The sequence below is a fragment of the Strix uralensis genome, chromosome 4 (genome assembly GCF_047716275.1).
Source record: "Strix uralensis isolate ZFMK-TIS-50842 chromosome 4, bStrUra1, whole genome shotgun sequence".
Lineage (NCBI taxonomy): Eukaryota > Metazoa > Chordata > Aves > Strigiformes > Strigidae > Strix > Strix uralensis.
In genome coordinates, this window is record NC_133975.1 from 120,356,566 (window position 1) to 120,376,662 (window position 20,097).

The 20,097-nt window shown below is 37.6% G+C and overlaps 1 long non-coding RNA gene across 5 annotated transcripts in view; it reads right to left on the reverse strand.

The window, feature by feature from the left end:
• LOC141943459 (uncharacterized) overlaps positions 1-20,097 on the reverse strand; it is a 183,214-nt gene that overhangs the window by 147,784 nt on the left and 15,333 nt on the right. For 4 of the 5 annotated variants that reach the window (XR_012628958.1, XR_012628956.1, XR_012628959.1 and 1 more), the window contains exon 2: positions 257-464. This is a non-coding gene — a long non-coding RNA (uncharacterized LOC141943459). Of the gene's footprint in view, positions 1-256; positions 465-2,310; positions 2,381-20,097 lie in introns of those variants that run through there. The other variant, XR_012628957.1, reaches the window with a different exon arrangement.

Consider the following 20,097-nt stretch of genomic DNA (forward strand, 5'->3'; position numbering starts at 1 on the left):
AAAAATTAAACAAAAAGTGCATTGTTCCCTTCCAGATTTTTCAGCTGGTGTAAATCAGCATAGCTTCACTGATGCCAAGTTGCAGAGATGTACATCAATTGAGAATCTTGCCCTTCATCTTCAGAGAGATATTTTCCCTACAGTTTAGGTTCTCTGCCTTTTCAGGCTCATGAAAACTCCAGCTTGCTTTCCTGCCATGCTCTATATATCACCATAAATTCTCTTCATTTTGGTTAAGTTCATTACAGCTCCTAACCTGAGAACAGGTCCTGCAGAGAAGGCACAGAACAGATGTGACTAGTCAGCCACTCTGTCCCAGACTCTGTCTGGTTGAGATCCAGGCATTGTAATTACTCAGTGCTTCAGTTTCTGATTTGTGAAATACATCCTTAGCAAAGAGAAATATGGATAGGCTTTGTTCACCCCTGCTTGTCAGTTGATGAGGTCCCATGATGCTATAAAACCTGTAAAAAACATAGTAACAGAATTAATTAATTTTGATTTAATTTAAAATGTAGTCTTGAAGGGACTACCTTTCCATTCAATTTGATCCTTCTACCCCCTTATTTCCTCTCCCTGAAATCCAGAGGAGACCACCTATGGCAGGGACCTGGTATCCTCTTCCTACCACCTGGAAAACTGCAAGTGTGAGAGGGAAGGAGCCTTTACAAGGTTAAACCCCAGGACTGCCATTCTCCTAAAGTCTCTTGCTCAGCCTAGTCAGCATGACGCACAAGCAGAAAGGTACCTGCAGTCCAGACTCAGGAACAAATGTCTGGATCACCAGTCCACTTCTTCACTTCTCCAAAGGTGCTGGGAGAGAGCCAGCTCTTAATCATTCATCTCTGAAATGATGCCTCCAGAATTTTTGCCCTCAGTTGCTGTAGCACCATTGGTTGTTTGCCTTCCTTCATCCTTCCCTGCCTCCCTCCTCATGATCCTTTTCTGTCATTCCTCTCTCCTGTCTTCAACCACAGGCCCTCCCAAAACAGACTAATGAAAGATTTGTTTTCATTATATAAGCCCCGTGTATAATCAAATACATTTGAAAAATAACAAAACTGTAGAACTGACAGGACATGTGTCTACCATCACCCCATATCCAAACACTGAGGTTTGAGCTTGGCTCAGGCATCTCTGAAAATGCCAAATGCCTATTTCCACAAACACAGAGAAATGGATCCATAGCTCTGTAAACAGAATAAAGGTGCATTGTTTAAAATTGCCTAGCAAACACACAGAGTAAATTGTGAATGCCTTGAGAAGAAAGCTGCAGACTTCAGCCTGACAAACACTTATGCACATGTGTGCTGGTTTTGGCTGGGGTAGAGTTAATTTTCTTCACAGTAGCTAGTATGGGGCTATGTTTTGGATTTATGCTGGAAACAGTGTTGATAATACAGGGATGCTTTAGTTATTGCTGAGCAGTGCTGACACAGGGTCAAGACCTTTTCTGCTTCTCACACCACCCCACCAGTGAGGTGGCTGGGGGTGCCCAAAAAGTTGGGAGGACACACAGCCAGAACAGCTGACCCCAACTGACCAAAGGGATATTCCATACCATATGACATCATGCTCAGCAATAAAACTAGGGGGAAGGTTGTCAGGGGGGGCAGCTGCTCAGGGCTTCATGGGGTTTATTTCTCTCTCTTTTTTATTTTCTTCTCATTACAATTTATTATCATCATCATTATTATTATTACTATTTTATTTTATTTCAATTATTAAACTCTTCTTATCTCAAGCCATGAGTTTTTTCACTTTTACCCTTCCAATTCTCTTTCCCCAGCTTGGGCAGAGTGGGTGAGCAGCTGTGTGGTGCTTAGTTGCCAGCTTGGGTTAAACCACGACAACCTGTTTGACATTAAGCAAATGAGAGCGCCACCTTCAAACAGGACACTCACAAGATTAAAATTAAGTGGCAGCCCAAGCACTTGAAGGACAGAAGTCTCAGTCTTGTATGCTCTTTTTGTACTGAAAACTAATCCACATTTAGACCTTAAATATCTCTCTAATAATTCAAATCAGGTACTTCTAGGCAAACTTCCTTTTTTTAATTGTTTTTGAAGGTAACATTAAAAAAACATTAAGCTCCCCTTTAATTGAATTCAATTGATTTGCTCAGCTCTACCAGTGCAAGTGAAAACAGAACAGAACCTAAGGGATCATCCAGTCTAGGTTACAGGAAAAAAACATGTAAAATTCAGGATTTCTCACAGATAGTTTGGAAATGGAGGGTCAGCTTTATATGGCAAGCACTCAGCCCTGCTCCAGGGTGCCTGGACACACACAAAACAAATGCCAAGTCACCTCTTGTCCTGAGGATCTGACAGAGTTGGACAACAAAACACACTGGCAGCTCCCCAGAAAGCCTTCAGATATCTTCACACCACACTGATGTAGCATCCAGTTTAGGCATTAGCAGAAGCACAGAAGTTGCATTCCCACCTGCAGAGGTGTCCAGCACGTGCTAAGCTCTGGTTTGGTGCAGCTGCATTGCTCATGGCGAGTTGGCAAGTTTGCAGCTAGCCAGATCATGTCTCCATTGGAGCAGAAGACTGAACTGTACACATGTCAGGATGAGAAAAGGCAATACAAAAGAAATGAATGGTGGTGATGGTGGTGGTGGGAAAATTAATAGAGAAATAAGGAAGCAAATGAATGGAGAATAGGAGAAGTTTAAAACATCAGCTTTCTCCGATTTCTTAATTAGCACAATTCTCTTTGGGTTTGGGGTGTCACTGTTGGTTTTTTGTTGGGGGGTGGGAATGTTAATGTTGTTACATCTAATTTTGTTTCCACAACAATCTTCTATACAGTAATAAAACATTTCTGCATTGTTCATTCCTGAAATGCTAACTTGATTTTTACGAAAGGAAGGGGACAGCAAGAAGCACAACTCTTATTTCACAATAAGTAAAACTCTCCCGCTGGGTCTCTGTTCATGATAATATACTATGGGAAAAAAAGGACTACAAACATGTTACTAGCAGTATAATAAATAGCATGTGCAAAATGTACAGTATAGTGAATACACTACAGGGACTAATTACAGAGTCTCTTCCACTCCATAACCATCATCAACCGTCTTCTGTGGTTTGGCACATCAAATATTTTCTATGATGTACTTTACCATTTTAAAAGCACTGCAAATCCTTGGCTGGACACCAAACAAATGCTGTACATTACTTTGCAGTTGCTGCCGTATATTCAACGTCTGACCTTACCTCCCCCTACAGTTCAATGTGTAGAAACACCAATAAAATACATGATTATTTCCAGTGGCTTTTATTATTAAATGGGTCTGTCACAGTGACAAACCAAAGGATTTCTCTTTAAGGTGAAGTCTCAGAGGAAATCTACACCATTAGGAGACAAGGACTTTGGAATTATATTTGAGAATCAATTCTGTTAAAGAACTGTTTTGCAAGTTGTGTAAGCACATACAGCTCAATTATCTGAAAAATAATATAGCACTTTCTGCACTGCTGTGTAAGAGTAGACATACAAATGATCCTTATGAATTCCTTAAATACATCACTGAGGAAAACCACACTATATAATAATTAGTAAATGTGACACTAACACATATACATACCCCAGATAGAGCCAGTCATGTGTGCAGGTAAAGGGGAGAGAGAGGAGAAATTGTAAGCAAGCAAGATGAGGACACTTATCCTTGCTAGAGGCTTGGCTGGGCCAGAAAACCTCAGAAGCTGAATTCCAGAGCAGCTCCCAATACTAAAGGTGGTTCAGTCCATCTCCTATCAGGCTGTACAACCTGTAAGGGCTTTTTCACTCCCGCCTGCCTCAGAATCATCAAAGAAATCAGCACCATTATAAATTACAGAATAGTATATCTTATCCAAGAATGAGTAGAGGAATGATGAAACAAATGAAAGGAGTCCAGATGAATGGAAATACAGAAGCAAAAGACTGAGATCCTGCTTTTACATGCACTTAGAAATGAGACACGAGGTTGCAAATAGTGCTATTATGCGCATACTGGTAAAAGGAAAAGTGATTGCCAGCTTACTGATTACAACCTAGATGTCAGGAGAAATCCATCATGAGTAGGAACCAGATTTTGAGACAATGTCAAGTGGCCCTGGCTCTGATCAGTAATAGGAGATTAGAAAATGTACTGGAGGGTGATGAAGGTTCCATGCACATGTCCAATTTCTTAACAGCACATCTGACATTTTCTTACCAGCTCTAAAAGACTTCCTCTGCTGGCCTGGCCTGAATTCAAGTTGGAATCTGCAGCAAGAAGATTCCTTGATGGTACAAGCGAATCCCAAACTTTTCAGTCCATACTTATTTAAGTAAATTTTCTGTAAATAATAAGAATGAATTTGCAGAAACTTAAGGAGGTGGTACAAAGAGGCGTGTTTCAAATGAAAAAATACAGTCCCTGTTCTATTCTAAAAAATAATATCAGGAAATCAAAACGCACACAGCATACATAAGGATGATACAAGAACTATTATTATTGCTATTATACAGCAGTCATAATGTCCCTAAAAAACCTTGTCAGTTCTCATGGATTTGAGTTCCTATGGAAACCACTTTTATTAAGTACTGGTTTTAAAAAACTGTTGTTTAGCATATTCCAGTTCCTCCTAGGCCACTGAGTTTTTTTTCTGGGATACATTAACATCTAGTAATAACAGCTCCCATAGTTCAGCCCAAATATTTAGGATTTTGTGCTCTCTTATGAAAGAGGGCACATCTAAACATTACATTAGCAAAGCCTTTAATCACTATCCTGAAATGGTATCAGTGAAGAATACATGCTCTAGGGCATCTAGCTGTCTCTATTTGTACTCAATTCCGATCTTTCATCAGAAAGTGCATCCATAGCTAGTGCATTTCTGGAGCATTTAAATTATCCCTATTCTATGTGACATAACCTCTTTCCTAAAGGTCAGTTGAAATATTAAGTCTTCCCTTCCCTTCCTCTCAGACTGTATTTAGATCTGCACAGACAACTTTGTATTTGTTGAAATAACTCCTTGTAGAAATGTGGCCAACTCTATTTACAGATTGATACATATGCACCAAAGACTGACCCCATGTCTTGGTTTCAGTTATTTAACTCAAGGAAAGTAGCTGCTCTATCACTCTTTTGTTAGCAGATTGATTACAAATGGACTCTTGCCAATGCTAAACTGATCCAGTTTGAGGATGGATGTTGAGTCCAGCCATTTCTTTCAGGAGACTGTTTTCTTCTGTGCCAGCAGCTAAACTTTCATCAAAAAATATGGGAACGTCCAGAGTTCAGTGTTGCAACGATAAGTTATAAATTAAGAACCAAATATTACCTGACACTGCAATGCATGACTGAAACTGAAAAACAAAGCCAAATAATAGTTTTTGAGAAGTAGAACTTGAAAGTCACTTCAAGCCATGTTAGCACTGAACCTTAATGATAGTCCATGTCTAATGAACATTGTCTACCATTTCACCTACGATTAAATATGTCTTAAGCATGTTACAGTCACTTCCACATTCTTTTAAGAATGAATTTTCATTTCAGTGCCTCAATATGTCAATAACTATTCATCATTACTGTCAGCAGGAAGGTAAACCTCAACCACTTACAAGATTCTCTACAGTCCTTCTGCAGGCAATTTTCCAGAAAGGCTTTTGGCTCCCCAAAAGTCTACAGTCTTAGTGAAGAAGCAGCAAATATAACCAACAACATGAAACTGCAAAAAGTAAGACAAAGAAAACTTTGAAGACCACTAGATTTTGAGGTCCAAAAAGACATCTGACTGTATAATACAGGCCACGGAGTTTCATCCAGGTACTTTTGCACTGAGCCATATCATTTCTGTTTGAATAAAATATATCTTCCATAAAGACATTTAGTCTTATTTAGAAATGTCAAGAGAGAGAGAATTCACTTCTCTCCTGGGTAGTTTGTTCCAGTGGTTTACGCCAGCATTTCCAGAGCCTACAGAATGAAGAGATGCTTTCTGCACTTGTATAATTCCAACCCTCATCTATGCAGACATAAATTCATTAAAGTCAACAGACCTCAGTCATCACTGATTCAGGCCAGAAACTTTAAGTTCCATTGACTGACTTTACTTTTAATATCACAGAACATTTTTTTCATGCCAAGAACCCCCGAGATGTTTGCTTGTTTGACAGAGAAGAGGAAGATGTATACCAATTTCTCACACTGCACTGACATTATTAGCTAAGGACTGAAGAGGTTTGGGTGTGCAGACAGAATGGTAAGTGTGGATCTTCAAAAAAATGACCCCAAAAGACATGGCCATACCTCACTGGCAAACAAATTTATGATGGGTCAGGTACAGCTTGGAAAGAAAGTCAAACATTTGTTAAAGAACTGGATGATATAGATGTGGAGGTTAGCACGCAACAAGGAACACTGTGGATGGTTGTTCTCAGTGCAAGATCATTCTTTTCCTCTGCTTTGAAAATCTCTTCCCGTGAACCCACTTATCTAGGTGAACTGATTTTGCATTGTCTTACTTCAATATTTTCTTACTACCACTGTCTTCATTCATTACATTGTAAATACCGATGTCACAGTCTCTTCAGATGTTTGCAATAAAGCTGTTGCAGTAAATGGATGTATGGGGTGGGTTCATCATAATTGCAGTCAGTGGTAAGCATTAGGCAACAACTCAGAGCTACTGCTACTGCAAGCACCTCCCACCACAAAACCTGCTACAGTGGCAGTCAACTTCTACTTGTCCTTCACAGCTGGCCTTCTGAAAAAAACAAAAAAATGGAAATGGCACTGCTTCCCTTTAAAGAAGTCCCAAGTAACAGCCCTTTCTGTCAGCCAAAAGCTTCAGTTCAGCTGAGAAGGGGAAGAGTTAAAAACTGGATGGTACTTGCAGGATATAAGAATGGGAGCGCAGGGAAGCAAAGGCTCACAAGCAAGAACAGGTGGAATGAAGAGGACTGTGAGACAAATTACTCTAAAAACTTATGTAGCAGGTAATGTCATCTTTGTCTAAGTTTGTCAGATCAGCCTGTAAAGTACCCTATTGTACGCTACAACATTTTTCCTATTACATCTTATATATAACAGGGCAACAGCCCTTTGGGGTCTTTCTGTAGCATGGTACAACTCTGCTAGAAGGTGTACTATGTCTGGGTTCATGGAGAAAATTAATAGGGAGACCAATATTGTAAACACAGACTCCACCCTGTGTACCATGAAAGTAATATTATTAAGTATTTCTTCTGGCACCTCATAAAACTGTTCTGCTAGGAACAGGCTTGGGGAGAGCAACTTTTAACACCTTAGCTGCCACTCTACTGAGTACTTCTCGCCAAAAATTCACAGAATCTCTTGCACAAGCTAAATTACACTTTCCCATTCTTCTCAAGGGCCAACTTTGAAAATTTTCATATTAGGACCAGCCTTTGTCTACACTTTGCTGTTAAGAGGAATAAGGGGAATATCCTGATATTGAATGTAAAATCAGTACTTGTAACTCTAGAAATTTCCTTGCCATTTTGTCTTTAGACACAAGATGGCAGCAAGAAATTCATTTCAAGCATTTGGTCCCATTAACTCAGCGTTACCTGGCAGTAACTGTTAAGTATGTGGGTTTGGTTATTGTGACTATTTGATGGTAGTGTCCACAAACACTCCTACCCTCACACTGTTCTCCTATTCCCCATGACCCTGAATTCTGCTGTTAGCTCTAGTCATAATGATCAAGTACCTATTCCATTAGGTATGCAGCCACACAAAAAATACATCTACGGCAAATGCAGATGTGTAGGGTGTGCCAAGCACAGCCCTTCTAGTGGCCATCAGTAGAAAACTGATTCATTAAGTCTTACTTTATTATGTAGCCTTTTCTTCTTACCTGTTTTGTTTTTTCTAGAACCTTTATTCTTTCCTAATGTGATATTTTTTCTTTCTCATCATTTTAGCCTTTAGGATCTACAGTCTTTAGTAGTCCCAAAAATTTCTTTCTTTTTTTTTAATTTCCCTCACCTACGATGTTCTAGAATTCATTTGGTCCAAAGTACCAATCTTAGAGCTGTTCAAGGAAAACATTACAAGTTCCTAAATCTTCTTTGTCAAAAGGACTTTCTGACCTTTAAGTTCAAGTGAAAAGTGGGTTTTGTCATTACAGCAAAACTTTAATTTTACCCTATTGATAAGTGAAAAGTGGAAAAATTCAGATCTTTAGTCTACACCTCCAAAGTTCATTTGTATTTGGGGAACATTCACAATTTTTGTTGATATGAGAAACTGTTCCAAGGATTCCTAAGACCAAAGCAGTGCTCTAAAATTAAAGGTTATGAACCAAGCTTGCCACCCACAACTTACAACAGACTAATATACTCTATGGATCAAAGGAGAACACATAAAATACACACAAGCCATAGTGTCTTATATGAATTTGAAGAATAAAGCAAGCTAAAGAGGACCCAGAGCATACCCTCAGAGCTGGCAAGCTTCTGGAGCAACAGCAACACTCCTCATATTGCAAGTAGAGTTGCAATGACATCACTCCACCTAATGTTGAAGTAACATGACTAGAGCACACTAAGTAAAAAAATGTAAGAAACTATAATAAAGGTGCCCATATATATATTTTTTTAATATGGATTATACTTCCTGATAGAGAACACACAGATTTTAATTATACAGCCCTTAAAATGATGTGTGTCTGTCTACTTTATTGCATATTTCCATTGTCTTTTTTTAAATAATTTTCTTCAGACTGTTAGCAATTGATATTTTTCAAGAGTCTGTTAAAACAAGATTGTTCAGGTTGGTCTGAAAATGCACATTTAAAGTTTTAACATCTCAGGACAAATATTCTGCTTCATAGTAGCCAGGCATTGCACTTGACATTACAAGGACACACAGCTATTATAACATCTTGTTTGGGACACATGTGATATACAAGTATACAGAAAATTTGGCCCTCTATCTAAAGCTTGTTAGTGTTTTTCCCCTCAGAAATACATAGCTGTCTTCCAAAAAAAACATCTCACAAGATTAATGAATATTCTCTTTGTTAAAAACTTTCATATTCTCTGTTCAAGAGGAACAATTTCCAGCTAGTAATTAATCTGCACTATGGTTCAAGGACAGAATTATTTACTTGCAATCTTGGAATGCCGGAGATTGAAAACACATTTTCATCAGGATATTAACAATAATGAGAGGGGCAGTGAGGTCTGAAGAACTCAGGTGAAATTCTTAAAATAGCCACCAAAAAAATGTCTTTGACTGTTTTCCCTTATTAACGTTGAAATTTTCACTGGGCTTCAGTACGTCTGTCTCACCCTAAATAAACCTACAATGACCCCAAAAATTACCTTTTTTTTTGTTGGAAGCAGTCCCAATGTTCCCATCAATACTAAGAAAAGGTGCAGCACCACATTATGTGTTTAGATGGAAATCTATTCTTCTTTTCCTCAGGAATATTATTTTTAGCATAACATTTTAGAGATTCTGCACTTACTCTTTTCTATTCACTAAGTCCTGAAGAGCTTCTCATCTGACCTGCATCTGAATAGCTGAAGACTGAATTGCACTTTTAACTTTTCCAGATACCAATTCCTATTTTAAGAACATTTGTTTTTATCTGCTATACACAGTGTTCACTTCAGAAAGCAAACACCGCAGGAGCAAAAACCCCTCTCAGCAATCTAATTACAGCAATCGAATTCCCGAGGCCAAGAATTCACACCCCTATTGTCTTCCTGGCAGGACAGACAGATGTTGTCATGATCTTAAACCTTCGCACCTTCTTCTGGTAAACTACAGGCAAAAGATGGAAGCACAGATGTCATTTTTATTTGTCATCACTGGAGACAAATCCTAGCGTTCCAGTAAATTCCCCAATTCTGGGGAGATCGAGATTTTTGATTAACCTCCTTAAGCTGCAGACCATGCAAGGAGAAGCACAGACCTGCTGCAGGGATGCCTCACCCAGGACAACTCTCAGACACTCAATTTTCCACTGATGCAGCACAAAGCACTGGGACTGATGGGAAAAAACAGGGCCAAGAGGTTCAGCCAGTATCATGTCTGCTTGGAGAGCAGAAAGCTGTGTCACATTCCCAACCAGTTCTGCACTTGGTACAAAGCCTTCCTCCACTGAAAGGAGCAGATCTGAATTGGAACAGGATGAAGCTATAAATTATATAATTTATAAGCTCAGCCAAATAATGTAAACTTGATAGTCTCCTTCCTTTCACACATTTTTAAACAAATTCACCTTGAATATGCTTAAATATTGTTTATATGTGTTTTCCATGAACACTCAAGCAATCATGTGGTACAAATACTATATATAACTGAGCTTCTGAACTGATGCACAAGTATTCATAGGAACCATATTCTAAAACTACATGATGAACAACAGTGCCAGGCACTCAAAAGTTTATCCAATTTGGTAGCAGAAACTGTGTTTACTGTACCAGAAATTAACCAGAGTTAAACTCCAGTTTCAAATTTATCTGAGTCAATATTCCCAGGGAAATTATCAATATCAATGAATTTTAGAGTAATTTGCTGATAATAAAAATTGTTTAAATCTGAATAATGAATAATTCAAAGTAACTGCTTTGTTCTTATAACATACTGAAGTAAAGTGAGAATCTACATTTATCAAATAAATTATTCATTGCAAAATTACTCATTCTGTTCTGCCAATACATATCACACAGACAGACTCATTTACTAGAATTATGGCTTGAGAAGAAACCTTGTCTGATCTTAGCTTCCAGTTTCAGCAAAAACACTTCGTCAAACATAAGACCTCAACAGAAAGGCTATCATTAGGATAATGTCATATATCAAAGAAAATAAATGTAGTCTGAAGAAACCACTTAACCTAACAATAGATCTTAAAATAAAAATAATTAAGGCAGCTTAAAAAAACAAGTGATATGACACCATTGAAATAATAGGCTGTTCTGGACAGAAAAGAGTATTATAAATTTTTGAAGAAGGAGATATTTATTACAAAGTATATATATGGTAGGCACAGTGTTTTTGAAAACTGATATGAAATGTTGCAAGAAAGTAGGAGTCTAATCTGGATAGCAGTCTGAGACCAAGTTACTTTAAAAACTATGACACAAAGAATCTTGTAATATTAACTCTTTGAATTCCTTTGTCCTATTCAAGTACATATAGTGAATCAGATTCATCAGTACAGATGACCTGCAACAGAGCTAATATAACACTATTTTGCTGGAAAAAAGCAATTTCAACCAGTGCATTAAATAGTGAATATGGAAACAAGTATTATTTTTCAAACCATAAGACATTATTAAAGATTTATCCTATTTTAAACAGGAGTGAGCCCTTACCTATTTGGTGCCTGATAAAACTCACAAATATGATTCGTTTAATTTTGCCTAGACCTTTTCATATTCAAGGGATATAAAGCCTGTTCAAAATCAAATAGACTGACTTGCAGACACAAAAGTAAAACACAAAGACTAAACAGGTATTAATTTCAGAACATGCAAGTATATCCCACCAGCAGACTTGAAAATGAGATAATAATTGAAAAAACTATTATAGTCATGGAATGATTCACAAACATTTCATGTTTTCCTTCAGTCTCCAGCTCTTAAGAGTCCTGTGGTTACTAAAGAATAGGAAATTTCATTTAAAATAAAATAACTAAATCTGTAGCTTTCACAACTGTGAAACAAGCTTCACAACAGGAAGAGATTGTGTTCTAAAGAATTAGAAACCAGAATGCAAGTAAAATTAAATAATAGCACATTGTTAGGAGAAACACCCTCATATTTATATTGAGACTAACTTGATTCATCATTTTTAATGCCTGCTACACAGGTTGCTTTCAACTGACTGAGCAACTTTCATATAATATCATATCATTAATATAAAATAGTATTTCTTGAAAGCAGTGTTTAACAAAAAGTAGAACACATACTAGACAGTGACTTTATTTTCACTATAATACAAAAGTTCTTCTCGTTAAATCTTATTTGAGGAAGAGATGAAATAGAACAAAATTACCCAACAGAGAGCACTGTCTAATGTCCAAGTGCATTTGCACTGTGGAAGTATTTTTCAAAGCATGAGAAAAGCTTCATTAAAATTAGGAGCTAAAAAAAATACTATGTTATACAGCATCTGTGCATCATTGTATTTATATTAACAGCCCTATCGTGTTATTCAAACCCTTATGCAGTAATGCCTTACTCTACAAAAGTACCACAAAAATTACTAGATATATCTGCAAAACTGGAAAATACTCTAGCACTATTGAAGTCAATGGCTGTTTACCCAGAAGCTTAAATGGAACCAGGGAAAGTAAGATTTACAAAAATTAGCAATAGGTACATCCCTCTGTATTAAACTTATTTTAATATCACATTTTTCTGGTGGAACTTCACTAAAATCTGAAACTTTGCTGTTGCTAGGGAAGAAATACAGTATCAGCTCCACCTTATGAGGTGACTAAATTAAACAAATAAGTAGATTAACAATTAAATAAATCAATAAATAAATGCTGAAATATTTCAAGCAGCTCATATCAAGGATATTCCAGAGGCTATTCTGATAAATATGTAAGTCTACAGTGGCCTTTCAATCTACAGTGGCCATTTTAAAAATTAGTAGTTCAAGTGCTAGGCTTGGAGGAACAGAAAGTAAGCAACGAAAAACATCAGATGAAGGAAATGCAATTAAAAAAATATTGTAAACCAGCCAAAATTATATAGTCCTAATTGAATGAGCACAGGAAAGATATTGTGACAGACAGGCATGTACTATTAGAAGGAACACACTTCATTTTGTACAAAGTGTTCCCTTGGCTTGTCAGTGTGTAAAGAACAAACACCAACCAGGAGTCTTATTCACCAGATAAGGAATTGTGTTATAGCTGAACTGGATTAACCACCAACTGAAGAATTTGATCCAGGAAGCTGAAGATGCTTGGAAACCGGAAGAGTAAAATGAGAAGAACAATTTTAAAATATTTTAGAATAATTACACTCAAGGAAAAAAAATAATAATAAACAAGGATAAAGGTAGGGAAATAAAAATAATCGATATTCTCTCAAAAACAGTTTGTTCACTAAGAAAACTAGTGGAATATTATCTAGATATTATTGCTGTAAAATAGGTATACAACTGTGTGGAAAAAAGGGAACTGCCAATGGCTTATTTTCAAACTAAAAGAATATGCTTGAGGAAGGTCTCAGCACAGTTGAAGTCTTCAATAACTCAGTGGAACAGGAAATAGTCCTAAAACCTGGGTAAAGCACAGATGTGGAAGAGACTGCAAGCAATTTGAAAGAGAAGGTTCAAAGTAAGTGTGATAAATTAGCGGGAGGAGGGAAAAGGTATGAAATCATTTAGATGAAATTTTATGAAGTGCAAAGTTCTGCATTAGAAGACAAACTGAAATATACAGTATCAAAAAGGGAAGGCTGGAAAATAAAGGACTGAGTAAGTTGGATCACAGACTGAATATGAGTCAACTGCAGACAAGGGTTTCAAAACAGAATAATATAATTCTGTGTTTATTAAAATTAAAGCTCTACATAAAACATGGAAGGAAATTATCCCACTCTACTAATGACTGCTAAAGCCTCTGCTACATCTATTTTTGTCTCTCAATTTTAAGAAAGATGTGGTAAACTGGAAAGAGTCCTGAGGAGAACAAAGAACAAGGGGAAATTTATAAAATGTGACCTATCAGGAAAAAACAGAAGACTGAAGACAGAATGATAAACATCAGCCGATGTTGACTTTAAAAATTTTAAAGTCAACACTTATCCTGTTTCCATCAAAGGATGGCAAGAAGTAATCAGCTTCATGTATGACAGAAGACTTAGATTAGATGCTAGGAAAAGCCTTTCTAGGTGTTACAATAAAGCTTCCATAGGGAGACAGGCCCCTTTAAGGTGGGTGCAAGAAAGCTGGTAGGGGAAGCAACTATAGTATTACTGTGTTAAAAAGCAAAACTTTTCAGCTGAAAATGAAGTAAGTAAAATGAATGTAATGGGGATAGGGGGAGGAAGATGCTGGCTCTCCAGCAAATAGTCTGTTTCACTCACAGTCTCAACTGCCACATAAATACTCGTGGCCAATTCCTTTGCTGGTTAAAATCGGTACAGCTGCAATGGCTCAAAGTTTTTCTTGGTCTGTATCATCAGGTGGCATCAGACCTTGTCCTTTGACTATGAAATCAAAAGTGGGACATGCTTGTAACAAGAGACAGCTGTGGACAATGATAATCTTGCACTGGTGGCTGATTCCCTTCCTTCTTAACAGATTAAGTTTCACAAGAGATTGTGCTTTTACATCAGGGAGGTACCCTGCTAGGTTTTTAACTATCTTTTACTCTCTGCTACAACTATGGTTACACCTAGCAATCTTCCTCCTGCTCTTCCATTACACAGATCATCCAGGTTTATGGTTGGTCCATAGCAAGCAAATGCATCTGACAGGAAGATAATGGTAGCAGCAAAAGACATGCCAAAACTCAACCAATTAAGTCATAAGGTTATTAATTCTGTAACCCTGCAGCCATACAAGAAATATTTATTTGCCTCCATCTTGGTATGCTGGCCAAGCAGATCTCTTTGGATTTGTAAATAGTCTGTTTAAAAAGAGCTGTTTTTCTTAGCAGCTGATTTTAAAGTTTCCTCTTGTGAGGAAATTTTCTTCTTGTTTTGCAGATAAAAATCAAATATATTTTGAAAAGAGTGTCTACATCCATGGGGGCAGAATAATATTTTGACAGAGGAAATGCCAATGTTTCTCTGCTTCATTCTTGGCCAAAGTCACTCACCAAGGTATGGGAGGTGGTGGGGGAAGGTCAGGTCTTTGGATTTACGTGCGTTTTGGCTAAGTTTCTTCCTGGCTTAAGAAGGTTATTTGGGAACTATTGGCTTCAATGAACACAGATATTATCTGTTATTCTCTTTGGGTAATCAGTTTGCTTAGTGCTGTTACCAATGTGGAAAACCTTTTTTTTTTTTAAAGAGATAATAGTTGACAGTCTGACCAGCGCTCATCTCTTTAATCTCCTGCCCTGGGCTATAGTCACTGCTGAAGTGTGTTACAACAAGTGCACTGCAGTGCAGGATGCTGTTTGGGTGACAGCAGCTGACTGCTCCAAGCCCAGGATCTCCTCGCAAGTAAAGGCTTTACCCAGTCTATGCACAGCAAGAAGTATCATCGTGAGGTAACTCACCTTCTACACAAGAGCTATTGATAAGACTCATTTTCCTGTTTCTGCTCCACTCAGACTGCAGAGTGTGGTATTGGTCAGCTGCTCCTCAGCCTCAAACCTGAGGTGCCCCAGGGTGGTACCTGGCTAGTTCTCCTGACACATTACAGGATCTCAGTGCCCAAACTGCTGGACTATAAAAGCCTTACTCAAAAACTCAGCTGCCTGGCATACAGTCCCACCCCGCACCAACACAAAACCTCCATCTGTCCCCGTTTGACCTAGTACATTAGAGAGGATGAGAGGGTTTTTGTCAGATGCCTCACCAGATGCTGCCAGATGTTGTCAGATGCCTTGCCAGAGTTTACCCTGCAGCTGTTGGGCTGTTGCAGATCCTTCTCTAACCTGTTCCCGACGTGGTGCAGCTACATCCCACCCCTTTCTTGGAGCAGCTTCTTCAGTTCCAGCCAAAGCAGAAGCTTTGAGTAACAGACAGTAAAACTTTGGGCATCGAAGTGCAACACAGGCACAACAGCAACAGACAAAACAGACTGACAATTTCTTAAAGCATTCCACCTAAGAGCAGGAAATGACTATAAAAAAGCACTGAAGCACTGCATCAGCAAAAGTTTGAGATAAAATAAACACTGTAAACATAATACAGCCTTTCATACTAGGAGAAAGAGTGAGGGAGGAGGAACAGTACAGCCTTTGCTGTTTTGACTGGCATCACTGCTTGTCTCGCTCTGACAGGTTGCCAGGTTAAGGTTTTGTTTTGAATCAGTCATTTCCCTTTGAACAGTGGCAACTGTTACCATTGTTACCCTGTTACACTGAATATAAAACAAAATTTCCACCAGCAGCTTTCCTGCCATATGTTTATTCTAGGAGGCAGCAGGCATCTAGGATTTGGTAGCAATCACAGTGAGGAAACATTTGCAGGACCTGTCTCAACAAAATATTTACCTCGCTCACAGTAATATCATACAGAAGAAGACAGAACTCACAACTGTTGTCCATGAGATCTAACTTAAGAAATCTAATAATGTCAAGATTTTTTTCTTCTCTTTAATTGAAAGGTTATTATTTCAAGAATCATCCCTCTAAAGCGTAAAGCATACACTTGAAGTATTAGTCCTGAAACTGTGTTGAGCATGTTTTAACTGCAAAATTATTTAACAGATTTTCTTGAAACACTTTTGCTTTTTCTCCACAATAAATCTAGCCACATCCTGGTGAAAGCACTTTCACATAGAAAAGTGATATGAGGGGCTTAAAACAGGGTTTCATAAGGTTTTCATATTAGCACAGCTTTAATTATGAAGACATTTTTTAATGTCTCCAAAACTACCATGATTTCCTAATTACATATGCAAAACATTTTATAATATGACTCTTATTTACATACAATGTAGGTTTTTTTCTTCCTAATCCTTTAGATATTAAGAACTAGCTATATTAAAATAAATGAAATCTCGCTTAATAAGAATACCTTTACAGTTAAATCAGATTATCATTACAGTGCTTAGTAGTTCAATAAAGTGTTCAATAAACAGTGAGTGCTCCCCCTTTGCCTGAATTCCTAGAATGAAAGCCAAATTACCAGTGAGCACTCACTCCTAAACAAATTTACTTAAATATTTGGTAAGATAACTAGAAGTTACTAGAAGTCGTTGAAAATACACTACCCATATGGTCTTCTGGACTTAAAAAAGCTGAAGTCTGATGTAATGTTACAGGCATCGGATGATAGTTTATTAATAACAGCTTGTATTTTTGAAAGAACCTAGAAGAGTTAGACTCCCAAATCCAACTGCCCTTTAAAGGGAAATTGTTGCTAAATCCCATAGGTTCTTTTGAAATCCCAGATATCATTAAAAAGTAGGAGAGGAGAAAGATACATCATTCTGACCTTAAAAGGAATCTACTGTCATTAATGCCAGCTGCTTGATATTGAATGAATGAGGGGTTTTTTTATGAATGAGAATGAGTGGTCTTCTCCAATCCTAGAATTTAGCTAACATTCACATTCACCTTCTTGTAGGTAAAATGACCTCCTTATATCAAAGTACTGTTGTTTGTTTATTTATTATTCTGCAGGTAGTTAGATAATCACCTTTAACTTGTTTAGCTGCATTTCATCTTTTGAACATTAACAGGAACAGTTTATATGTGTGAGATTTATGTCATGCTGAGACAATTTTTACAAGATTAAGAGACCAGAAAGTGAAGAAAGCACAGCTTTCAGAAGGTAAGACAAACAAGGCAAGGAGGGGGCAGTTGAGCCTTTCATGAAATATAGATGTAGGGTATCATTACAAAAATAAATATAGAAGAAAAAAACCCAAAAGTATAATCAGCCAAAATTCATTGTTATGGCAATGGATCTGCCTCAGTAGGGTTTACCTGTCCTTGTTTTAACAAGTAATTGGTCATTTCTCAGTGCCAAGTGATTTCTCTGGGCATGGAAGTTGTTGCCTTCAGTGTTTCAGCTGGAGGGAACTAGCTATTAAGAAAAATAGCTAGGAAAACAGATTGAAAAATAAATTAAAAAATTGTATCAGAAAGGGACTAGTCTCCACTTTTCATGGAAAACAATACAAGACAGGACCTCTTTTTTCCCTATTTACCTCCCCTCCCCTCTACCTATTTGTTTTCAAGCTCACAGAGTACCACAGGAAAAGCACCACAGAGAAAAATAAGAGGAGGTAAGAGAGGAAGAACATGTAATAGATGTTAAGATATGCACAGAAAAACACACAAGTGAAAAACACACAAATTATAGTTTTTTGAGTTGTTTTCTTTTATTGACTTGTGCTGAAGACTAACAAGCTTTTCATTACATCACATTATGTGTAATTAGAGTGTGATACATTTGCAGACTGAACAACTGATGTGGTGAAGCAAGTTGTTGGAAAATATGTATAAAGACGTTTGGACTGAAGTATTTGTATCTTTTCACTTAATAATGTTCAGTTAAATAAAATCTGACAGCTTCCTTATTAAAACTAAGTGATGTAGGACATCCTGCCTCAAGAACTCCTCAAATGTAAAATAAACAGTACGTAAAGAGGACACACTTTGCTCTCTCAACAAAATGTTCCCATCTTTTGGCTGAAACAATCTGTATAAAGTTAGCTACATGTCCCAGTAATCAAGGGAAGGAATTGGAAAAAAATCCTGCCAATTGAAACTGCAGGAGTTCTTTTAGCCAATGTAGTGTCAACACAGTGCCACTTTGGCCAACCAAGTGGCTATTGGAACAACAACAACAACAACAAAAAATAGAGTTGTCAAAAGTGCCCATGAATAGATAGGGCCAAATTTTCTGAAGGTAGAAACCCTTTTCAAGCAGACAAAAGAATCAGCATGACTTATACACCTGTATTTGCCAAAATGCCACATGCAAATGTCTGAGGGCAGCTGGATGGGAAGAAAAACAAAAAACCAAACCAGTGGAAAATGTCCAGTCCCCGCTTTTTTCACAGAAAGAAGTACAAGAGGAATTTTATGTTCTCCAGCATTCCGGATGTCAAAACTTCCAAATATACAAGAAGAGGAAATCTGTGCAAATGTCAACCATGATATGAACTCTCAGCTTGGATCTGCACTGGCAATTTGCACATAAGGAAATCTAATAAGGTAATAGTTGCAGTTGCAAATGTGAACACAAGCTTTTGTATGAACAAACCAGTCATTAAAGACAGAGGGTCAAAAGTGATCATGAAGTGCCAGAATCTTCTATTGCAGAATTCTTCTAAAAGTTGTTGACCCACTGTTAATACTGGGAGAGAAGTAACATCTATTGAAGCCAGCAACCCCTCTTGCAACTACTTAACTGGAGGGCTGCCATCCAAATACTCCAGATAGTTGGGATGGTAGAAGTGTCTGGAGACTTGCCTGGATTTAGGGGGTGAAACTAAACATTACTTTAATCTTTTATTTCAAATGTATTCCTACTTTGGTGGACCACCTATACCTTCCTAAACCCCCTAAATGAAATGGAAAATTGTTGACTAAGTCAGAAGACATCTGCAGACTTAACGGAATGCATTGGTGGTGTTCAATGACATCTGCTCTGCAGAGAAGCACTGCATAGCTCTGTTCAGAATAAGCCAGCTGTTCAGTCAGCTGGAATGAGCAGAGGTGTCTGTAGAAATCAGAAATACAACAAATACATATTGCCCTCAGATGAATCAAAAATGGCCTTTCCTGGCAAAAATCCAGGCATACAAAGAAAAAGGATTGCCAGCTGAAGATTGTATGTCTCTCTCGAAGTATTTCCGTAGGGACATTTTTTGGGATCAGGGTGATGGGAAGGAGATTTGTCAGCATAAACTCTACATCCACAAGCAGCTTTCTGAGAAGTGGCGGCCAAAATGACTTTGTGGCTTGCATGAGATTTACATTGAATAACTCTGCTGCCAAATCAAGATTCTTGACTTTGTACACTCTCTACAGGGGCTGTTTCTTGAACCAGAGGGAGTCAGTTGTTTACATCCTTTTATGGTAGATGATAATATTTCTACAAATAATTTAACCTCTTGCCACAGAAGAAAAAAACCCATCATTGTTATGATTCAAGCCTGACAAATACTATCAATAAAATAATATAATAAAATAAATATACAAGGAAGCATTCAGAGAAAATGGCCACTTTAAATGGCCTCTACCTAAGTAAGGGACTGATTTTGTAAGATTCAAACTGGCATAACCATTCAGAAGAGCTTTAAACTAAGAGGCCCAAGGAAGAAGACTGGAAAAGAGTCATGTTCAACTCTCCAAACCTGATTTTATTACACAGGCAAAAGAAAAGCAGTTTAAAGAGTTCAGTAGAAAGAAAAAAAATCAGCAAAAGCAGCAAAGACAAAAGTATAAGCAGAGAATATAGGAGTAGTCATGGAGACTG